The sequence below is a fragment of the Mustela erminea genome, chromosome 7 (genome assembly GCF_009829155.1).
Source record: "Mustela erminea isolate mMusErm1 chromosome 7, mMusErm1.Pri, whole genome shotgun sequence".
Taxonomy (NCBI): Eukaryota; Metazoa; Chordata; class Mammalia; order Carnivora; family Mustelidae; genus Mustela; species Mustela erminea.
This window is the reverse complement of record NC_045620.1, coordinates 35173257-35196834: the sequence shown is the minus strand read 5'-3', so window position 1 is coordinate 35196834 and position 23578 is coordinate 35173257. Positions and strand designations below refer to the sequence as shown.

General features: G+C 40.0%; 1 long non-coding RNA gene across 1 annotated transcript; it reads left to right on the top strand.

Annotated features, from left to right (window-relative positions):
• Positions 1 to 1920: 1920 nt before the first annotated feature.
• LOC116595251 lies at positions 1921 to 22793 on the top strand. The gene is made up of 3 exons (XR_004287577.1): positions 1921 to 1993; positions 21751 to 21839; positions 22597 to 22793. It is a non-coding gene; the product is annotated as an uncharacterized LOC116595251 (long non-coding RNA).
• Positions 22794 to 23578: the final 785 nt, after the last annotated feature.

The following is a 23578-nucleotide window of genomic DNA, read 5'->3' as shown; positions in this document are numbered from 1 at the left end:
ATGCCATTGATCTATCATTACGATCATTAATTGTTGTGGTTATTAGCAAGAAAATACCCTTCCAATTTGGTGACTATCCATCCCCAAATAAGTATAATGCAGAGTAATTTCCATCATGGAAGATAAAGGGGCAAGCACTCTCTTTCCTCACTCGCTGGCACCTAGGACATGATCATGTTACCTAATTTGGGACAATCCAGGATTTTGAAAACGCCAGACCTTTTGTCACGCCGGCAGCTGTGGGACTGAGCCAGATCAATGAGAGGTATCTAGTGGTCAACCGTGATGCCCTAAAAAGAGCTGCATGATGCAGCCTTGACTGTGCTCCCACCACTTCACCCCCTTTGGTTACTGCTCATTTTCCAAAATTGGTTCTTCAGATCTCTTTGATTCCAAAAGCTAACAAATATATTTGCAAACCTTTTTATTTTTTTAAAAGATTTTATTTTTTTATTTGATAGAGATCTCAAGTAAGGGGGGAGGCAGGCAGACAGAGAGAGAGGAGGAAGCAGGCTCCCCGTTGAGCAGAGAGCCCGATGTAGGGGCTCAATCCCAAGACCCTGGGATCATGACCCCGGGCCGAGGGCAGAGGCTTTAACCCACTGAGCCACCCAGGCATCCTTATTTTATTAAAAAAGTAATTTTTTAAACCTTTTTTTTTTTTAAAAAGTTAAGGTCGCCAAAAATTGTTTCTGATGGTTTCTACCACAGTCTGTGGTCTGCCATCCCAGTAAGGCAGCCCACACTGTCCTGCCCTCAGTCAAACTGTCTGTGCTGCATCTGCAAGCTCGTGGGTAAGCCAGCTACTTCTCCAGAGCAGCCTATGTCAGCGAGGCAAGAAGAATCATCATCATATAATTAATGAAATGTCCATTTATATATTTACCTTAGTCAATTTTAATTTTCAAATCAGTTTACTCATTGTGAAAATTAATAAGGGAAACCTTATGTCGTCTGGAGGCCAGAAGGGGGAGCTCTCGTGCCGTACCACTTGAGATCAATCACAGGAAAAACTGTCAATCACAGACCCGACCAGAAGAATCCTCAACAGGAAAAAATCATCAACACAGGCCCCGACAGGGCACAATATACATTGTATCTCCTACAAGAAATCTACTACCTCAGTACCTCCGGCCAGTGAGAAACCATCATTACCCTGAACTCTCACTTTTTTTCCAATGGACTTTTGTTCAAAATAACCCTTCCCAATTTCCTTCTTCTTCTCCATAAAATAACATTTCTCTCCTTTGTTTGCTGGGCTTTTTTGTGGTTTTGCAGTAGGTTGTATGTTCCGAATTGGAATTCTCTGGTATTTCAAATAAACCCATTTTTGCTGGTAAATTGTTTTGTTTTGTTTAAGATTCACATAAAGGAATTTCCCAAAGGAGGATTACATAAATTGTTCATTCAACAAACATTTATTGAGTTCTCAGTATGGACTAAATTGCTTGGGTCCTGTGGATAAAAAAGACAAATAAGATATCACTTCCTTTCAGGAGCTCAGAACCTCCATAAGGACCTTAGATGTGAATAGATAACAGTGGGACCCTCTCCAGGTACCAGGATGGTGATACCCTCAGAGAACTGAGAATGTCCCAAGACAGCTAACCTTTTCACAGGGTCTAGAAGGATGAGTCAAACATTTTCAGATGTTAGTACACTTATTATGATGAACACTGAGTAATGTATTGAATTATTAAATCACTATATAATGTACCTGAAAATTATATAATACTCTATGTTAACTGAACTGGAATTAAATAATTTTTTGAGATATATAAGAAGTAAAGTAAATATTCATAAATTTAAGGAAGTACTTTAGAAGAGATAACCTTTGAGTCATACATGGCCAACCACTCACTGTTTGCTCATTGATTTTAAATTTCAGTTTCCTGACTTCTAAATTGGTGATTCCTGGAGGAATTCTTCATTTACTGAGGATTCAATGAGAAAGCAAAGAGGAGGTACCCAAGATGATGGAGACATTCACCAAGTATTAGTTCCTTTCTTTTGTTATTGATATGTTTATTTTAAGAACATTTTTCACCAGGTTAGTTCTGCCAGATTCATGAAACCCACTGATGTTAAAGAAAATATTTTTCCCATTAAATCAGTTTAATTAATTACCTTAAAATATTAAAAAATGATTGTTTATATAGGAGAACACACAGTGGCACTAGTAACTGACAAATTATTGAAGTCGCTTAGTTTAAGAGGAGGACAAGAAAATGCTGGAAAGTTCCTTCTCACAGTGACCAAAGGCAGAAATGGCATATCATCTACACTCTGGGATTTAGTTCTTATACATTTCAACCATCTGGTTCTTTCTCTTAATTGATATTTTCTGTTTGACCCAACATTGTCATTGTACCTTCCTTTGCTCTTTAATCACAGTTTCCATTCCTTCTTTGAGCATATTTACAATGACTATTTTGAAGTCTTTGTTAAATTCAACATCTGGTTGCTTCCCAAAGTCCTTTCAGTTTCTTATTCTTTTTCCAGTGCGTGGGTCATACGCTCCTGTTTCTTTGCATGTCTTGTGACATTTTGCTGGAAAATGGTTGGTTTTGATAATATGTTGTAGTCATTCTGGGTACTTCTTCCCGCCTCCATCCTCCTACTCCCCTACCTCCAACCTTAACTTCCAGGGCTTATTATTATTTGTTTGTGTATTTGTTTAGTGACTGGATGGAGTGTTTTAGTAGAGTCTATTTCTCCCACAGTGTGAAGTCTCTGCTGATGCTCCCGTTGGTGGGGTCCGGTGCAGAGGGTGCTGTCTTGGATAAGCCAGTAGTCACCCTGAGAGCATAGTGATACTCTCTTTGGCTGTCTCTTTCCCTGACCACAACCAGCAGTTAAGAGCCACTGATTGGCCAAGTGCTGCATTATTTGCAACACTGTCCTAGGCTGTACAAACTAATACCATCAAATTTAGGCTCCTTTGAAAAGACAGTTACTAAAGTCAATGTTTTAGATTAGTTCCGACCGCCAGAAGGATTCTAGTTCTCTCTGGCAAACTACCTCTCCTACAATGGAATCTGTATTTCCAATGACTCTACCGATCTCCTTCTGATTACCTTTCAGCACAACCTCCAATTGTTTTTGAGAGCACCCTAAGGTTTGCATTGTCTCTACACCCTACTGCACATGAAGTTCATACCTTTGTGAAGAGATTAGGAGATCTCTGTTTTAAAGCCTGCTTTATTCCCAGGCAACATCCCGGACTCTGGAGCTTGGGGGTAGGAAGAGTGATGCCTCTGCTTTAGGAACTGAACCAAGGAAGAAGGAAGAGGCCTCTGTATCAGGCTGTCTCAGTCCACCTCAGCCTGAATCTCCTGGCATGGAACCTTGGCCCTGCAAGCCAAGGCAGGGGACCCCAGCATTCTCAGGTGTGCTGTGCCCAGGTAGAGCCTGCAGCCTCCCTCTCACCTGTGGGGACTGGCAAATGAGGAACCCCCACCTCTTGGGTAAACTCTCCCCAAACTTAGTCTTAGCAACAAAGAGCTGGAGGGTAGGGTGAGAAACACGGAAGGCCTCCCCCCCAGTAAGATAGGCCTGGAATGGGAACAGACGTGTTGAGGGAACCCTGTGTTTTCTTCCTCTGCCCCCGTCTGGACTGAAGCTTTGTCCTGCTGAACCAGAAGGCAAAGAGGAAATGGTCTTAGTCCAAATAGCACAGATTTGCACTATTCTTTTTTTTTTTTTTTTTAATTTATTTTTATTTCCAGCATAACAGTATTCATTATTTTTGCACCACACCCCGTGCTCCATGCAATCCGTGCCCTCTATAATACCCACCACCTGGTACCCCAACCTCCCACCCCCCGTCCCTTCAAAACCCTCAGATTGTTTTTCAGAGTCCATAGTCTCTCATGGTTCACCTCCCCTTCCAATTTCCCCCAACTCCCTTCTCCACTCTAAGCCCCCATGTCCTCCATGCTATTTGTTATGCTCCACAAATAAGTGAAACCATATGATAGTTGACTCTCTCTGCTTGACTTATTTCACTCAGCATAATCTCTTCCAGTCCCGTCCATGTTGCTACAAAAGTTGGGTATTCATCCTTTCTGATGGAGGCATAATACTCTATCCCCAGGGGTACAGGTCTGTGAATCACCAGGTTTACACACTTCACAGCACTCACCAAAGCACATACCCTCCCCAATGTCCATAATCCCACCCCCTTCTCCCAAACCCCCTCCCCCCAGCAACCCTCAGTTTGTTTTGTGAGATTAAAAGTCACTTATGGTTTGTCTCCCTCCCAATCCCATCTTGTCAGACTTGCACTATTCTTAATGAAATTTGATAGATTTTCTTAAACAGGCATCTCTTCATGTACTATATACCCTTCTCATTTCTATCAATTCTGGAGACTTTAAATGTTACTATACTTTTTAATTAAAAAAATTATTCATTTAATTGATGATTATTATTCTGTGCCCCATCCCGCCCACCCCCAGCGGGTCCACTGAGTTCTTCTCAGCTCCTTAGCTGTCACGATGGCAAACAAATGTTCTTTAATCTAATACTTTGTCTGTAAATTCAACTTGGCCTGATATTAAGACTGGGATCTCTGTTTCCCAATTTCATTTCGTACAACTTTCTTCCTCTTTTGCCCAATTTTTTTGTATTTCTGTTTTAGATCTGTCTTGTATATTCTGCAGATTGGTGAATTTTGTTTCTTGATTGTAATATATTATCTTTTATTTTTTAGATTTCTATTTTATATTGGGGCACCTGGGTGGCTCTCTGCTCCGCGGGGAGCCTGCTTCCCTTTCTCTCTCTCTGCCTGCCTCTCTGCCTACGTGTGATCTCTCTCTGTCAAATAAAGAAATAAAATCTTTAAAAAAAAATAAAGATGAAATCATCCCTCAGAGATGTTAAGTACCCATGTGCTCAAGGTCACACAGCTCGTAATAGGCACAGTAGTTACTCAATCCCTGATAGTGTTGTCCCAAAGTCTGTGCTCTTAATAAATTCAAATATTAGCTCTCTCCTCCACTCCCACTGAGATATGAAATTAGTTAAGCACAGCAGAGATGTTTTGACTCAATGGAGATACTTTATACATTTACTTGTAATTTTTTAAAAATACCCCACAACATAATATTAGAGCATACCTAAAATGGATTAGGTAAAATATTCAGATAAAAATAAAACACAAACTCTGTTTGGACTAATTAAATGTTTGTGTCATCCATATGGGACATTCTGTGAAAAATATACTTAGATTCTTACTTTAGTCTTGGTAAACAAATTAACATCTGTTATCCCAACCAGGCAGTTGAGCCAGTGATGATGCTTCCAGGAAATAAGTTCTGGAAGGTTTTTAAAAACATATTTATTTTGGAGGCTTCAGAGAAGTAGAATGAGCAGCTGGCAGCACCTTGCAAGGTTTCTCCTTTTCCATTTCCACTCCCATCAAATAATGCTCTTTCAAAGAATCATAAAGATGATATGAAAAGCAATGTTAAAATAAGGGAACATCAAAGGAGACCAAGGGTTATAGCTCTACAAGTAGTAAAATCACGTGCATGTGATTTGGTTGTCCTAGAATTAACTCGGACAATTCCATTATTTATTTTAACCAGTACTAAACCAGGTCATTGGGAGATACATCCCAAATCCTTTATAGAAGTCATTGGACCAAGAAGATAAAGCAATTATTTCTTGAGACACTGAAGAGGCCACTATGTTTCTCATGAAGTTCTTCTTCAGTTGAGTTAGATGTCAGTGTTATCGTGGTCAATAAGCACTAGAAACTAAATTGCATGAGGATGGGGGTATGCTTTGGGGAAGGAACACAAGGAACTGTAAGGGGTATCAGGAAACTTTTGGAGATGGTGATAGGTAAACTATCTTTGAAAGAGGACTTCAACAACTTCCATTTTGACCTAGGTCTGTACTCTCTAACTGATTAAATTCTTCTTTCCAGTTTGTCTCTTAACTCAGGCAAGAAAAAGACACAGTGGGCAAAGCATCCCATAATGGTAACCAAATCTGTCTGCTTAAGCAATAAGGACTGCTCTGATGTCAGCAAGATCTATCCCAAGACAATGATCTTTCTGTCCGCCTGCACGGGCCACCAACATGTATTCCACATTTTCCTCATATGAATTTAGAAGTATTTTCTGCACTTGGGAGACAATCTTTGAGACATTAGTCCACTATCTTCTGGGGGTTGACCTCACTGAAATAAATTCCTTTCTTGTTTCACCTCCACTCTTCTCTCGGCCTTTGGATTTTGTTAGCTGTGAGTGGATGAATCTGGTCTCTGTGGGGACCCTTGTGGCCTGGGAGCAACTGGGCTTTTCGCCCTGGTTACAGCTTGTGTATAGAGATTGTTTCCTGGTGTATACACATATCAAAATTTGCCAAATTATATCCTTTAGATATGGGCCATTTGTGGAATGTCATTTATACCTCAATAAAGATGCTAAGTTTTTGTTTGTTTGTTTTTTCAATGAAGATGATCTTCGTGATTTCTAAGCAGGTTCTGGCGGGAATGATACAGGATTTTGGCAAATTCTGGGGCTTTTCCCAGGGGGCCTGGGAGGACTCTCTCCACATGGGCCTCAGGAGAGAAAACCTTTCTACCACAGATATGTGATGAGCACTAGGTGTGGTGCCAGGCTTTGGAAATAAAATAGAAATTTATTTTGTTTTTTTTTTTTTAATGAGTTTATTTTTTTGACAGACAGAGATCACAAGTAGGCAGAGTGGCAGGCAGAGAGAGAGAGAGAGGAGGAAGCAGGCTCCCTGCTAAGCAGAGAGCTCGATGTGGGGCTCGATCCCAGGACCCTGAGATCATGATCTAAGCCGAAGGCAGAGGCTTTAACCCACTGAGCCACCCAGGTGCCCCCATCTTTATTTTATTTTTAAAGGTTTCTTTATTTATTTTAAGAGAGAGAGTGGGCAGGGGCCAGAGGGAAGGCCTCTCAAGAAGACTCCCTGCTGAGTGAGGAGCCCCACACAGGCCTTAGTCCCACGACTCTGAGATCATGCCCTGAGCTGAAACCGGGAGTCATATGCTTAACCAACTGAGCCACCTATGTGTCCCAGGATGATTTCATCTTTAAAATGGAGATGATAATATATACCTCACAGGATAATAGTGAAAATTCAGTGTGGCAATATACATATAACATTTGTAACAATGCCCGGACAATAGTAAGTTCTAGTTATGATTATTCTGTAGTGAAAATAATGCTATGTGAAATGCATGTTTTCCTTGATGTCATGATTCCCAAAGCAAGCCAAGTGGGTCATAGATTTGAATTTGAAATTTGGCCTTGAAAATATGGATGTTCAAATATGTTTTTATAGTTTACATTATTCTTGAATATTTTTTATCATGTTACAATTATTTATTTATTTATTTATTTGCCAGAGAGAGAGAGAGCAGAGGGAGGGGCAGAGGGAGAAGGAGAGGGAGAGAACCTCAAGCAGACTTCCCTCTGAGCCCAGAGCCCTAAGGCTCAGTCCCATGACCCTGAGATTGTGACCTAAACTGAAATTAGGAGTCATATGCTTAACTGGCTGAACCACCCAGATCCCCCCTACCCCACCTTTTTTTGTTTTGTTTTATTTTTGTCATTTTAACACAAAATAATAGCTCTAAAAACATTAGGCAGCAAAGGTTGAAAATAGCTCAAGATTATTTAAGGGAAACTGGGTCCAGGACTGTTGAGTGAGAAAAACACACATTCATTGTTTCACCTCATTCTCAGAACACTTGTTACTCAAGTAAACTCAGCTTTGTGGTCAGAAGCTTTTGTTGCAGGTGGATCTGGCTATTTTTCCTTTATCTCTTTTCCTAGGGCACACATGTAAAGGCATTCTGTAATCATCTGTTAACTGAAATGGAAAACTACTTCCCCTACCATGTTTCTATGCTCCTTGATTCCTAGTACCCTTGAACCCAATTTGGCCATGAGTGAGGAGGTGAGGGGCAATGATAAAGGATGTGGGGTACAGTCGTGAGCATGAACATGAGCTTTGTACTTCCTGTGATGATCATGCTCTGGAAAGGGTCCCCTAGATCCTGAGGAGAAGTGCCTATAAAGTGAGTACCATGAGTACTCACTAACATTTGTGTTCTCTCCTTTTCTCTTTGGTCTCAGCTATATTATATCTCCTTAGCTCTCTTTGGGCTAGCAGCAGTCATGTGATGAGTTCTGGCCAATGTCATGTGAGTGGAGGTGTGAGTGCCATTTCTAGTCCTCAGCCACAAAGTAACTGGGTCTCCTGATACTCATCTTATTTTTCCCATCTACTGACTGAATGAGCAGAGTTCCAGGACCCTGATGGGAGACACACATGGAAAGAACCTAGATCCCTTCAGTAACTAAGTAGATATCTGATCTCTTTTAAATAATGTCGTGGCCATGTTGTGGCTATAAAGGACAAGTCCACTGCTAGATAGAATTATGAAGGCAAATATTTTTTTTTCTCTGATTCTCTATTCCTCTTTCAATACCCTCATCCCTTTGATGATAATAATTAACATTTATGGAGTGCTTAACATATATCAGACATTATACTAATTTCTATACTAATTATAGGTACTGTCTCATTGAATCTCCCTATCAACCCTGTGCAGTGTAATCTGTTATTAATCTCATTTCACAGTTGAGGAAATATAGCACAGAGAGGTGAAAGCTACAGATCCCTAGGAGACAATGGAATTAACATTAAATGCTGGGGGAACTGGGTGGCTCAGTAGGTTAAGTCTCTGTCTTCGGCTCAGGTCATGATCCCAGGGTCCTGGGATCGAGCCCCATTTCTGGCAACCTGCTCAGTAGGAAGCCTGCTTTCCCCTCTCCTCTTACTGCCCCCACTGCTTGTGCTCTCTCTCTGTGTCAAATAAATAAACAAAATCTTTAAAAAGAAAAAATGATTTAACTCTGAACATTCACACCTAATCACTAAACTGTAAAATTTCCAACTACATTCTAGCTGTCCTGTCCAGTTCCCTCAGCTACACAGAACGCTTTACAGAAGTTTTCCCAGAAGATTTACCAAACACATACATTTTCTCCCTTTTTTGCCTTTCAAAACACCTAATTCTAAGTTCCATCTCTTCAGATATGTATTATGCCAAAGAAGAAATATATTGCTTAAAATTTTATTATTAAGTACTCACTATATTAAAGAATCAGTATTAACTGTAATGAGCATAGGAAAATGTAAAGGATTTGGTCCTTGATGTCAAAGGGATGTTGTTTCTTTATCAGCCGGCCACCCTTTATCAGCTGTACTGGAATCCAGAGTGTTAGAAATTGTGGGATTAGAAAGGTGGGGTTTGGAGTGTTTTTGGCTCATTTTTCTGGTATGTAATGTAAGTCATACCAAAGATAGTAGAGACATGTGTCTACCTGGACTGCAAAGGTGGAGGGTTAGTAGCAAAGTGTCAGGAACATTCATGATGAAGTAAATGAGAATTAGAAAGCAGGAGGTGAGGGAACAAGAACATGGGGGCAGAGATAGGTGAGCCTGTAATAACCGCAGAAGTGAATCCCTAAACGTCTGTGCATTTTTATCATCCCCTATATGATGGATCTGGGATCACTTCCAGGGGCTCCAACAGGTTGAAGCATGAGAAGATGTCACGTAATCATATAACTTGTGCACAGAGAACATCAATATATGGTGTGGGGGAGTTCAGATAATGCAGTGTGAGGGATAACTGTTTGTGACAGGAAAACCCCTGGAAAGATTGTATGAAGGAGGTCACTGCCATGTTGGGTTTTCCTGAATGCACAGGCTTTGGAATGCAGATATTGGAGACAGGGCAAAGGAAGCACCTTAGGGGCAGTGGGAACCTGCATAAGCAAAGGCACGGGTATCCAAGTTCAAGATGTGCTAGAGAAACATCAAGCTGTTAAATTTTCAGAACAGTCTAAGTTGCACAAGGGGTAGGGAGCATGGAGAGATAAAGGCGAGAGAGAAGCCACACAGAGGAAGAGCCCCTAGATACCTGAGACTTTGAGACTAGGTGATATGGAGTGATAGTGGAGACTATCCAAGCAGAATTCCCACCTGAGAGAGTTTAGGAAAAGTAGGAAAAGGACAGAAGAAAGCTTTGGAAGAAACTTCAACATACCAGAAAAAAGACCTAGAAAGGCTCTGAAGCAGCAGAACGAAGAAGACAGCAAAGGAGATTTTTAAGAAGTAGTGGGGTGGGAAGAAGATGAATTGCAAAGTTCTGACTGGCACGCCCTCACTAAGCCGTCAGTCATCGCCTATCAGGGGACTGGAGCTGTGCCACCCCTGTGGGCTGGAGATAGAAGATTATAAACCAGACTTCTTACATGAAGCTTCTTTTAAAGCAAGAGGGATTAACAAATAAGTGAGGAGGAGGATGTGGAGGTTATAATTCTCCAGAGGAGCACGTAGATGCTCTGAGGAGTAACATGAGAGAGAGTGAGCAGTTGAGTTTTGAACCTAGGGACATTTGAGCAGGTTTCCAATAGGTAGAATAAAGGAATGATGAGAAAAAGCTTAACATGCAGGAGGAGGCTAGGAGAAAAACAATTAATGGAAGGAGAAGGGGGGATGGTAGGAGGAGAGAATGGTGTGTTAATCTAGAAATTCCTTTGATGGAGCATAAAAATGAGGGAAACCAAAATCAGATGGCTGGACTTAATAAATCTGGACATCAGGTTCTCTTCAAAGAAGGAGGGGGTGGGGATGGGGACCCAAGAGAGTGGAAAGTTTTGGCATGAGATCTATGAAGGATGTCTACAAAGACTGTATTAGATTTTAATCCATCAATCATAAAGTGCTTATAAGAGCATCTAGTCTATGCCCAGTGGTATATTAGATATTACATTTTCACTTTCCAAAGTGCTGTGGTTACTACCAACTTGACAAGATCAGCAGAAGTTAAAAAAATGTGTTCTCTATTCCATCATAGAAGTCACTAATAAAAATAAGAAGTAATTTTGGATTTAGGTCCTTAAGGCACTCCAATTGCTTTCTCTTTCCAGTTTGAGACCGAAGCACTGACAGCTCCATTTGAACATTTTTAAGTCAACATTATTTATAGCACTATTTCACTGTAACCTATATTTTGTTTGCCTGGCTATGTGTCTGTCCTAGCTTTTTATCACAGCTTTCTAAGAATCATGTGTGGCTTTGCACTTAATAAATTACCATCTCATAAAAAAGATAAAGTTACGGGTGTGGAGGGTTACAGAAAGTACCATTTTAACTTGAAGTTCAAAGAATTTGTGGATCAATGATTAACTCAAAATGTGGCAATGAAAGAAAACTGAGAAATGGGCCAATAATTGACAAGAAAAAAAGCATCAAGACAGAGGAAATGCATGTAGAAAAAAGCACTTTGACACTTTAAAGGAAGGAATTCAAGGGCAGCAGACACTTGTCCGTACTCCTCTGGCTCCATTCAGCCTTCCCTCTGCCAATGCAAGCTGATGTTTTTTTGAGAAAGCCTGAGGTTTCCTCTGAATTCCAGGGCAGTATTGACTTAAGCACAGGAACTGCCATAAGTGCCATATTAATGCTATAGGAGATCCTTCAACCAATAATGGGTGGACCTTGGCACTTAAATATTCTAGATTCCTCATCCCCCAGATGGGACAAATCAGGGGCACAGTCTACCCACCTCTTGGAGGGCCCCAGCAGGAGCCTCAGTTGTCCATAGCACTAACCTGTTCCTCAACACGTATTCCTTTCTTTCCCTTTCTTATTTCCTTCTTCCTTACTCAGTTTCCACATTTGCTTCCCCTAAATAATGCCTTGCACTCAAATCCTTGCTTCTGGTAGAATTGAGCCTACACCAAGAAACCAAATTCCTCTGCAGAAGAAGGAAAAAAATAGAATCCCTCAACATAGCCTTTATCGTCCCTATAAACCTGGACCCCATCCAGTAAAACCACCAACTATCTACCCAATTCCCCAAAATAGAAACCTAAAAATTATCTTTGACAATTCCTCCTCCTCACATCTTGTATTCAAATCATCAAGTTCTGTAAGTTCACCTCATAAATCTCTCTCAAATCAACTTTTCTCCTTCTTGGTGTACATAGACCAAGGCCTGGATACCTCATTTCCCACTTTCACTTTTATACCAGCTTCCTAACTGGTCTACATCCTCCAATCTGTGGTCTTCCTCCAATCCATTCTCCACTCACATCAAACTTCTCAAAGCCAAGTCTGATTTTCCACATCTTGCATACTGCTTATAACTCTTTCAATAGCTACAATAGCTACAATGTTTGTAACCACCAAGTTCCTAAGTGAAATCCCAATGCCTGTGGTGCTAATATTTGGAGGTGGAGCCTTTGAGAGGTGATTAGGTCATGAGGATAGAATCCTCATGAATGGGATTAATGCCGTTATAAAATAGACCTTGGAGAGCTCCTTCACCCCTTCTACCATGTGAGTACACAGTGAGAAGACAGCTGTCTGTTTTTACTAGTAAGTGGGTTCTCACTAGACACCATGTATGCCAGTCCCTTGATCTTGGACTTCCTAATTTCTAGAACTATGAGAAATAAATTTCTGTTGTTTTTAAGCCTCCCAGTTTATGGTATTGTATTATAGCAGCCCACGCTGACTAGGGCAATGGCTTTTCATCTCTCTTGCATTATAGATTTACATGAAAGATTTAACATGATCTGGGGTCTCCCCCAACTCTCACATCTCCAGTCTCACCTAAACCACATTCCTCTAGCTTTCAGCTTTCCATGCATTGAGGCTTCCCTCTTTTCAAAAGTTTTTATTTGAATTCCAGTTAGTGAACATACAGTGTTATATTAGTTTCAGGTGTACAATATAGTGATTCAATAGTTCTGTACATTTACTCAGTGCTCATCCTGACAGGTGCATCCTTAATCCCCATCACCTATTTACCCGTTCCCACCATCCAGCCTGTCTTTCATTCAATCCTCCAAATATCTTTCTTCCTGGCACTATGGAATGTTTGTCATTATGGTTTTTTCTTCCTAGAAGAATCCATTTCGGCAATCTTCTCCTCACCTAGCCCCTTGCCTAGTTAATGCCTAATCTTCTTCAGATCTCAAATCCAGAGTTACTTACTCTAAAACATTCCCAACCATGCCTTATTATGTTCAAAAGCTCTTTTATAAGCTGTTCTAGAACTATGTAACTCAATGTACCCTTTTCCCTATTTTAGTTTTTATATTTATACCACTGGTTGTTTGATGAGAGTTAGTCTTGTCTACACAATATCCTCTATAATGCCAAGGATTGGGTCCTTTTCAGATCACTTTTCTATTTCTAGTTCTTAGCACAATAATGTGTACCTAATAACTGCTCAATTTGCAGAATGAATGAAAGAGGAGGTGAGTCAAGAATGCATGTGTCATAACTTTGCATGTCTCATTGTAGAAGTAGATAAGCTTTTTTGAGGGGAATAAGGAGCACAGCTTTTGAAGGAGCAGAAAAGGATACATAAGAAGGAATCTAGAGTTAAATTTCTATGTAGGAAAGAATTGTCTTTTGTCCTAATAACAGGAAAATTACAGAACAGAAACATGTAGTGAGTCAAATCTGCTTATGTCTCTGACTTTCCCTAGCAAAGTGATAACAAGATAAAAATAAAGCAGATTATTTACTGCTGAGCATGGTGAATATAGCAAATTAGAAGCCTGAGGGGGTATGGGATGTTAAGAGATGATCATTCTTGTATGGATCACTAAAGCATCCTCAAGCCATCTTACTTTCTCTTTCCACCCTCCAGAGAAGGCTCCTCAGCATAAAGTTGCCTTAAATGTATGTTTTTAGAGCTGTTCTATATTAACAGGAGAACGTTTGTTGAACTTGGAGGAATTTTTCTGGGAAGAGCTAGAGAAATTAAAAGCATTTCCAGAGGCTTCCGAATATTGAATGACCTAGTAGAGATTCTTCATTTCTATAGGGTGGATGAAAGACCAGGGAGAACCTATTGTGGAGAAGAGAGACCTTGGTGGGGGGGCGGGTCCAGAGAGACGAAACCATGGAGGGAACCAGCAAAAAAGTATGAATGAGGTATACTACCTAATGCCCACCTCAATGGACCCTGGAGGGACTGATCAGTGACCTGATGAGAAAAACTGTTTTTCACCAAGTTTCAGCCTCTGTGGGTTTTGTTTTTGTTTTTGTTTTTGAGAACATATAATAGTGCCTTTGTTTTGAATGCCATTATTCCATGCCTCTCTGTCCTTGAAATCTGGGGACAAACCCAAGGAGCTCCATGAATCTTCACAATTTTGTTGAATAAAGAGTAAAACCAAATATGGCCCTTGTACAGCATGGGAAGGGAGTTTGAAAACAAAGGTTAAGGGTCTTGGTGAAATGAATGGGGATCTGAAATGGACATAGCTTCTTGGGAGAAGGGGACTTATAGGAGATAAAGACGTTCCTTCTGTAAGACTTGGAGAGCACTAATTTGGAGACCTCAGGAAAACCACAGGAGGCTGAAACCTATTTGGTAAGTCTAGAATGTCAGGTGAAGACAGAAGTCAAGAAAATAGGAACAAAGTGACTAATATTAAAATGATGAAGACAAAAGCAGATGATAACAAGAGATCTAATGAAGGAAAAAAAATATATTAACTGGGTCCTGAAGACCAATGTATTTCTAGATCCAGGGTCCATGCTGATGAAGATTTGGAAAAGGAAATAATCACAAATAGGTGAAACCAATTTAATTTAACATATGATTTAATAACATATTAATATGTTATTAACACATATGAGTATATGAAGACTAACGTACAACTGAGAAAGTTTATTTGCTTTATTTGGCATAATTCACTTAAGCAAAATGATTATTGCCTCTCATGAACATACATTTATTTCCAAGTTGCCTACAAAGGAGGCTTTGTATTGTGTATTGTGTATTGTGTATTGTGTATATTGTGTATTATGTATATCGTGTATATGAATTGCTCCAGAACTTTTCAGATACCAAAATCATGCTGCCTAGTCTCCTTATTTTCCAAATTTAAAAAAGGAAAGCACGGAGAATACTTAAGAATCTTTCTCTTCTGGAGTGGAGAATGCACGACCATAACAAATCTGGAGCTAAACCATAAGAAAAAAAAATGATCTTCCGCGTCTCCCGAACACCACTGGTGGGTTATGAGAGAGACAGAAAACAGCTCGTTGTCATGTGGTAGAACTCCATCTGCTGTCCTTTAGCGAACGTCCAGATGGATTCCATTTCTGGTCTCCGGAAAGGCGAGGCCGATCAATATAAAAAAGCTGCCTTTGATTATCCATCACAAATCACCCAAGGAGAGTCACAATTTTTTGGTTTCTACCATCATTCTTGTCAAGAGGCTCATGGTGTTATTTTTACCCATGAGATCTGCTTCTGAATTTATGAACGATAGCAATGCCAACCGTCTGTTTTCCCTGGGGTTTCTTTCTTACAGTGACCAGGAAGTCTGGCTTGAAAATGTCTCTCCTCTTCCTGGTCACTGTCTTTCACTCAGTTTTCTGAGGGACTATGTATGCTTTCAGGAAGAATGGGGCTTTAAAAAAGGCTTATCATATTACTACAGCTTAAAGAGTACTCCACATTCGGAAGTCAAATAAATGGCTTGAATTGGAATACCACTCTGATGAGAAATGAGACCTATTGAAGCAGAGTCATGTTTGAGAATTTCCCCTATATACTCATTGTACTTATGTTGTCACCTTCTCACACGGGTTAAGTTGGATGACCATCTCCATAACGTTGCTGGCATCAAAAAGAAAGGACTTCGTGTAGGATCCCAACACACACGCGCGCGCACACACACACACACACACACTCCTTGGAATAGGTCCATGCTATTTGCATACTATATTTTGATTGAACATATATATTTTTTAAGTTGATAATGTTTTTGACCTAAGAATGAATTCAGGAGTCTAAGGAAAACACCAGTGTCCTCTTAAGTCTAAATAATCACTGGGTTAAGCTAAAACTTTCTGCTAGAAGTTACTTTTGTTTTAAATTTTTAAAAATCCACATTTCCTATTTTTGAATTCATGAGGGGGAGAGTGAGAGTTGTCCTGAAAATCTCTTTCCCCACTTCTTCAGTAGTAAAGTTTCCATTTCAGTCGGGCATGTGGCCACTTGGAATAAAGATCCTTTTACCAGCCTCCCTTGCAACTAGATCTGGTCATATGGCCAAGTTCTTGGCAATGGCATATAAGCAGAGGTAGGATGTACAACTTCTGGGAAGTACACTGCATCTCTTCTATAAACCTTCTGCCTTTCTTTAGGCAGCAGCAAGAGACTGGAGGGGCTGGAGTGCCAGTTGCCAGGGTAGACAGTAAGATAACCTTGGGAATAGAAGCCATGGCCAGCAGGGCAGGAAGGTAACAACAGCTCAAGTCTTGGGCATCACTTTAACCCTGCGTTGGCTGACTTCTTGAATCAGACATCTTGAATGTGAGGGCAACATAAATTGCTATTCCTATATCATTATTTTGGACTCTATTATAGCCTAGTATCTATATACATATTTTAGAAAAATTGGATAGTGTCCTACTAATCAGAGCTTCTAGTAGATGTCATTTCCAAGATCTAAGTATTGATATGTATATCGCAAAGGACATTTTTAAGAAAAAGCACTATGTCATCGAGATTTTCTTTCATGAAGATAAGACCAAAAGACAATGAAATTTTGTGCAGTTATTTGATCCTGTATGATTCATTTTCTTTTTCAAGTTCCTCTTTGGTATTCCACCTAGTGAAATCGAACTTACAGAACTCAGCACCGACAAATCTGACTTCCAGCTCTCAGCACCTGTGATTTCTTGCAGAGTGCTTGATCTGGCAACAGAAACTGCTCTTCATGAGGAAGGAGAGGCTGAGTGTGTTGGGGGAGTTAACACACAGACCCCCAACTCAGGAGAGCCCTGAACCAATACCAAAAGGAGACCACTTATAAATACCCCAGTTGCTGTGCCCTACCAGGTGGATTAACTCAAAGGCATTTGTTCTACACTGGTTCCTAGAGTTCCCCACCAAGATTTAGATCCAGTTATCCAGAGTGGTAAACTAGCTTGATAGCATATGTTTTATTGGCTCCCTGCTTTTCTTTGCCTCACCCCTCCACTCTTCTACTAATGTTTTCTGGATTCACATCCTAAATACACGATTGCACATATATCCTCATTTCAGGGTCTGCTTTTCGGGCACTGGAACCAAGACAGAATATTTGTATATTGTGTAAGTGGCAGTAAAAACATTTATGGGCAGGGAATGATATAAACAGGGACATGATATGATTGCCAAGTAGGCCTAGAGTATCTTTCCTCTTTCTTTATATTTCAGTCCTCATGATAGAACAGAGCACGACTTAATACACCCCTAAAAAAAAAAAAAAACTGGTTAGCAAAAAATGTGCTTGGAAAATATAATCCTGAAACACCGGGAAGAGTATATTCCCACATCCTTTAAATAATTCAGATGAATTGGCTCAGGGTGAAAGCAAGCTACACTAATTTCTTTAAGAAGCGTGTAAACAGGAATCATTCAGCTTATTATCCCCCCCCCAATATCTACAAAGTACCCAAATACATAGCACTGAATTAATAAATATTTGTTGAATAAAAATATGGTAAAGAGGGAATTGGAGGAAAGTTAGCAGATCAGTTGATCAAACACACCATTAGGGATAGAAAGGCAAACCTCAGAATTGGAGAAGATCCATAGCCAATAACGGACTCCAACCCAGACTATGCAAAAAAATTATAAATCAAATATAAAAGCACAACCCCATGGGAAAAAAATGGCAAAAAGTTTCTTCACATTGTATCTAATTGGCTAATAAACTTGTGACAATGTGCCCAACTTGATTAGTTATCACAATAATGCAAATTATAACCATTATGCAATACCATGTCTTCTGACTAGATTGGTTTAAAATGAAAAGAGAGACAATGGCAATATTGGGGAAGATGTGGAGCAGTTGGGATTCTAATACACTACTGCCAGAAGGATAAATTGGTTCAGCTGGTTTGGAAAAACTCTCTGGCAATATTTACCAAAGCTCAACATACACATTCCTATGATGCAAGAGATCCACTTCTGTGTTTATAACTAACTGAAGTGTATATACATGTTCACCCAAAGACACTAATGGAAATACACATAGCAACGTACTGATAATCACCCCAAACTTGGAACAGCCCAGACGCCTGAAGACATAAATTGTGGTATAATCAATGGATTATTCCACAGCAATGAAAATGAGTGAGCTATAATTGCATAAACTACATGTATGACTCCCATAAATATAATATTTGAATTAAAAAGCCAAATATAAAAGAATATGAACTATGATTTCAAATACATATAGTTCAAATCCAAGCAAAATTACTTTATGCTGTTAGAGGTCAGGATGGTAGTTATTCTTGGGGGATATGCTAATTTTATGGGACCAAAGGGGGACTTCTTCAGAGGTGCTAGTTGTCTCAGTGGTCCCATGACTATCCATTACTTTGGAGATTTGATGGAAGGACTAATATGACTCAACATGAAGTAACAGTTCATGGTTTAAGATTTATTCTGGAAAAGGATACAGTGCAGGAATAACAGAAAAAATATATACATAGATCAAGTGCAGACATTCTTGTATATCCTTTACAGGGAATGCTTGGGTGCATCTTCTTCAATTGTGAAGTACAAAGGCATTAATGAGGCTCTCATGTCTAGGACAGTTGGCTTGCATCTTGGGGTCCACAGTTCTTAAATAGAGTTGGTCACATCCCTGCCAAATGACTAGCCCCTGGGTGTACATCATGAAACTTGATATTTATTTTAAACATGCTGGTAATCTGGTTCATCTTGACCCAATGAGTTACCTTTGTAACCCAATGTTACCTTTCTTGCTCTGGGGACTGATCAAACGGATCAAATGGATATGTTTAGCTTATGCTTATGCTTATGTACAGATATTGTACTTTAAGCATTAAAAAAAAAAAAAATTAGTCAAGTGTAATCCCAAACCATAAATTAGAACTCATTTGAGAAAATACTTTTTTCCTCAGGTTCTTGTAAGATTATTGAAACCCTGGGAAGTTATCAAAATAACATTAGAAAACCACTGGGGAATACCAAATATAAGAGTGATTCTAAATCTAAGAATTATGGAAGTAGATGTCAACGGAATAAGGAAGAGAGTCAAATTCATAAGGTTGAGTTTCAGAATATGTGTAAATAGGCATGTAGCAACAACTTTGAAAAAAATTGTATTTGGATGTTTTATCTATTCCTTAATGTGTTTAAAGTGTTCAAAATAACTAAACTACAAACAAATCTGTGTTTGAGGTATTCAGTATACAGCAACTTAATTGATTGTATAATCTGTTAAAAGTTACCAAAAAATGGGTTTTCAAATGCTTACTTCATATGTTTTTAATTTTAAAATTGAGTATTGAAATATATGCACAATAAAAGTCACTGGATCTGAGTTATGGTTCTATTTTACTGTTTAATAATTATATGACTCTAGGCAAAACCCTCTGATGTCTAAGAAAATATCAGAACACTTCTATAAGAAAACCCAGTTTTCTTATCTGTGCAATAACAGGGAGCAAGAGCTCCATTGATACAGTCCATGGGATCCTTCTAGCAGTACAAGTTAGTAAGTTATGGTTTCAGTACCGTTGACTAATCCAACAAATGCTTTGTGTATCTACTATGACCCAGGCAGTGGACTAACTGATGTGGGGAAATGAAATGCTGGAAAACAAAGGACTGCTGTTTTCAAGGGGCTCAGTTTGGTGAGCAACACATACACATAACACAATTCCTAGCAAGAGAGTAAGGCAAGAACGAGAGGAGACTGGGGAATCGGGAAGAACTATGGATCAGGTGGCACACCTGGAAAGGCACCTTTATGAACCAACAGGTTTCCAATTCAAAATGGAAGAGTAAACTCATGTCCAGGGAACACTTAAACAAAGGATTCCATTGTGAGATGCTCAGTTTAACAGAAACCGGTCCATTCCTGCTGGCCTGAGGATTAAGAAATGCATATGGAGAAGGGGGCAGTAAGGAAAGATTGGAACTAAATCATGAAGGTCTTAAACTTCCATGAAATGAAATTTGTAGGCAATGAGGTCTAAGAAGGCTTTTAGGATGAGGAAGATATAATCAGTTCTGGTTTTCCATCCAAGATACCCTAGTGTCACAGGTTGGTTTCCCCAGGAAGGAGACTCTGAGGCAGAGTTTAATGTCTGAGATGTGTATTAAGGAGACAATACCTAAGGGCAGAAGGGAAGGAGGAAGAGTGAGCAGAAAAACAAGGTGTGAGTAATGCAGACCCTGGCCAACAGCCCTGGCCAACCCCAAAGGGAGCTCTGGAGCTAGAGTGACCCCATAGAGGTCACTCTATCAGGTCTTGGTATTACCACACTGATTTGTCATTGCTTGTGGGTGAACTGGGAAGGGCTATGACCTCTTTGCAGCTGAGCCCATCCCGGAATTGCCTTGTATTGAAAACCATCTGCCAACCATCCTTCCAGGGGCTGGGCAACAAGATCTTCCTTGAAAGGGGAGGTAGATGGCACATCACACACCCACCCCATTAATTCTATGCTTTAGAATCACTTAGGGGCCTTCAGAAACCCAGGCTTCCCTCTGAATTGGTAGACATGGAAGAAAGCCAGACACTTTTATTCCAAATAAACTTCTCAGATGGTTTTGGTGCACAGAAGTTTGATCATTCATTATTCTTTTAGAAATTCATTCAAAACCCTCGAGTAAGGACTCTGGGACAGGCCCATGTCCTTTGCTTAAAGGACATCTCTCCTGCCTCAAAGTATCTTCCTTGTATTTTGCAGGTAAGGAAACTAGTTTAGAAAGTTTAAGTGACATGCTCAAGGTCAAACAGCTGCTAAATATTACTGAGGCTCAAACTCTTCCATTCTGCTCCAAGCTCCCTCTGTCTTACCCCTCTCCATCTCCCTCTTCTCCTTTTCTTGCTCTCCCATATCTCATACATTTAACATTTACTTGTGAATAAGTCATATTGTTTGTGAAATGAAAATGAAGGCCCTCTTATAAAAATATAAGCTTGTCCCTGTCATGGTAATAACAGATAGCCCTACAGTTTATCTGGCATAGATGGTCCCGTGGTGCCGACTGTGATCTTGGTAATAGCTTTTCCTTTAACTCACAATACCAGATACTGAAAAGAAACCAATGCTCTCTCATCTGTTTGCTCTGAATAAATCCTGTCTAGATCTTTACAAGACCAAGTGGGTTTTTCCAGAAAACAGAGAGCCTATTAAATTCCCCTCTAAGAGTCAACCTAGGCTTTAGGTGGCAGCAACAAGGATGTGTTTTATTTATTTTTTATTTTTATTTTAAGATTTTATTTATTTATTTGACAGACAGAGATCACAAGTAGGCAGAGAGGCAGGCAGAGAGAGAGGGGGAAGCAGGCTTCCTGCTGAGCAGAAAGCCTGCTGCGGGGTTGGATCCCAGGACCCAGGGATCCTGACCTGAGCTGAAGGAAGAGGCCTTAACCCACTGAGGTGGGTTAAGGTGCCCCAAGGATGTGTTTTAAATTAAAAAAAAAAAAAAAAAAAGTTAAAATGAAGATGTGGTAGGTTTAATGGGTCACAAACCTGTTTTTGTTTTGTTTTGTTTTGTTTTGCTTTGTTTTGTTTTTGGTGGGTCTTTTTTGGTTTTGGGGGTTTTCTTTTTGGCGCAAGCACATGGTGCCTCCTTCAAATCTCTGATCAACTCTCTGATCCTGTCTAAACCACTAGGTCTGCGCAAAGCAAAGAAAGGTGGCCAATAATCCCTCTGAGAGGGAATCCACACTGCTCTCCAAGCTGACAACCTTGCTAAATGACAAGTGAGTCACAATCTTTCATCACATAGGCATGGCCTAGGGACCATGACTAAGGTGCTGTGGATAAGCTGTGGTAGATGAGGTTGTACTTTATTTTCCACTTTTCCACTCTTCAACCTCAAAACTAAACAATGGCTTATACAGGCATTAAGGGATAGCCTCTACCTGGTGGTGTTGATGATGATGTTTCTCTTACAGAAAGAAACCCCCGGTGTTGATATTCGTGGGCATGCTGGGATTTTAGCAAGATAAAAGCAATTATGCACACTTAGGTAGGAGCAATTTACACAAGCAAAGGCCCTAATTGCTTGGCTAGCAAGCCTTGTACTTTCTGAACAGTATATATATTAGCAGTGAATATTTTAATTTTTCAAAATCTGGCTTCTCATTTGGAATCTGTAAGTTTGCTCTGGAGTGAAGTTCAACCTAAATCATTCAAAGGGATTTCATACAAATTTCACTGAAAGCCATAACCTTAAAGGTACACGGGTTTCCTTTTCAGAAAGAGGGTAGCGCTCACCAAATTGAATAAAGTAATTCACTGTTGCTTAAGGCCATTGGCGCTTAAAGCTCAATCCCACAGAAATTCAGCTGTACTTTTTCACCAATAAAATTCCTTCTTTTCTCCACTGACTTACAAGGCCACCATTATTACAAATGAAATTCCCATATAGAGTTGGGTTTATTTTTGGACTCTTCTGTGGATGTCTGTTTATTTCATGACCTGATCGCAAAATGTTTTCATTTCTTTTTCCTTCAGGCCAGAAAAAAAGAAAAGTCCTCTATGAGTTTTCGTCAACATAGACTCCTCTGTCCTCCCAGAATCATGCTCCATGTGTCTTCTCCAGCCCTGCTCCTGCTTTTCCTCACACATCTCTCCAGCCACTCTTTTCTTTTGTAGCCACTTTGTCCATCAACTGCTCCCATGCTGGTGTTTGCCCAAGTTCCATTTTTGACCGTTCTCACTCAATAAAAGTCTTTTCAGCTGTGTCTGTGTTTTGAGCAGACACCAAAACAGGTGTGTCATTTGCCTTCCTCCCTGAGCCTCAGATTTTATTCCTCTCACTGACTACTTGACATCACTGAGTCCTGGGATGTTCTCAGTCCCTTTGATCTCAGCACATTTGAAAAAATGAGCCACACACCTTCTGCTCCAAAGGAAGTTAACCCAGTCAATTGCCTGGGAACCATCTCAATTACTTGTTACCCCTTATCACCTACATCCCTTTGAGTACAACATCCTTCTGCTTCTGCTTTTTTTTTTCTTTTTCTTTTCTTTTCTTTTTTTTTTTTTTTAAGATTTTATTTATTTATTTGACAGGGAGAGAGAGAGCACAAGTAGGAAGAGAGGCAGGCAGAGGGAGAGGGTGAAACAGGCTCCTTGCTGAGCAGAGAGCCCAATATGCGGGACTCGATCCCAGGACCCCGTGACCCAAGCCAAAGGCAGTCACTTAACCAACTGAGCCACCCAGGCACCCTGCTTCTGCTTTTTTAATATTTATTAAATCTCTTTCCTTTTTCCCACTCCTTTCCACTGCCATATTTGAGCCTTTGATTATTCCTCTCAGAAGCTACATCAACAGCTCCCCGCAGAGTCTTGCTCTATTCCAAGGCATTGCTGGGAGAATGGTATTTTAAAGATGCAAACATAATTAGGTCATCTGTTTTGTTTTATTTTGTTTTTATTGTGGTAAAATACATGCAACCTAAAATTTACCATTTTAATCATTTTTAAGTGTTGC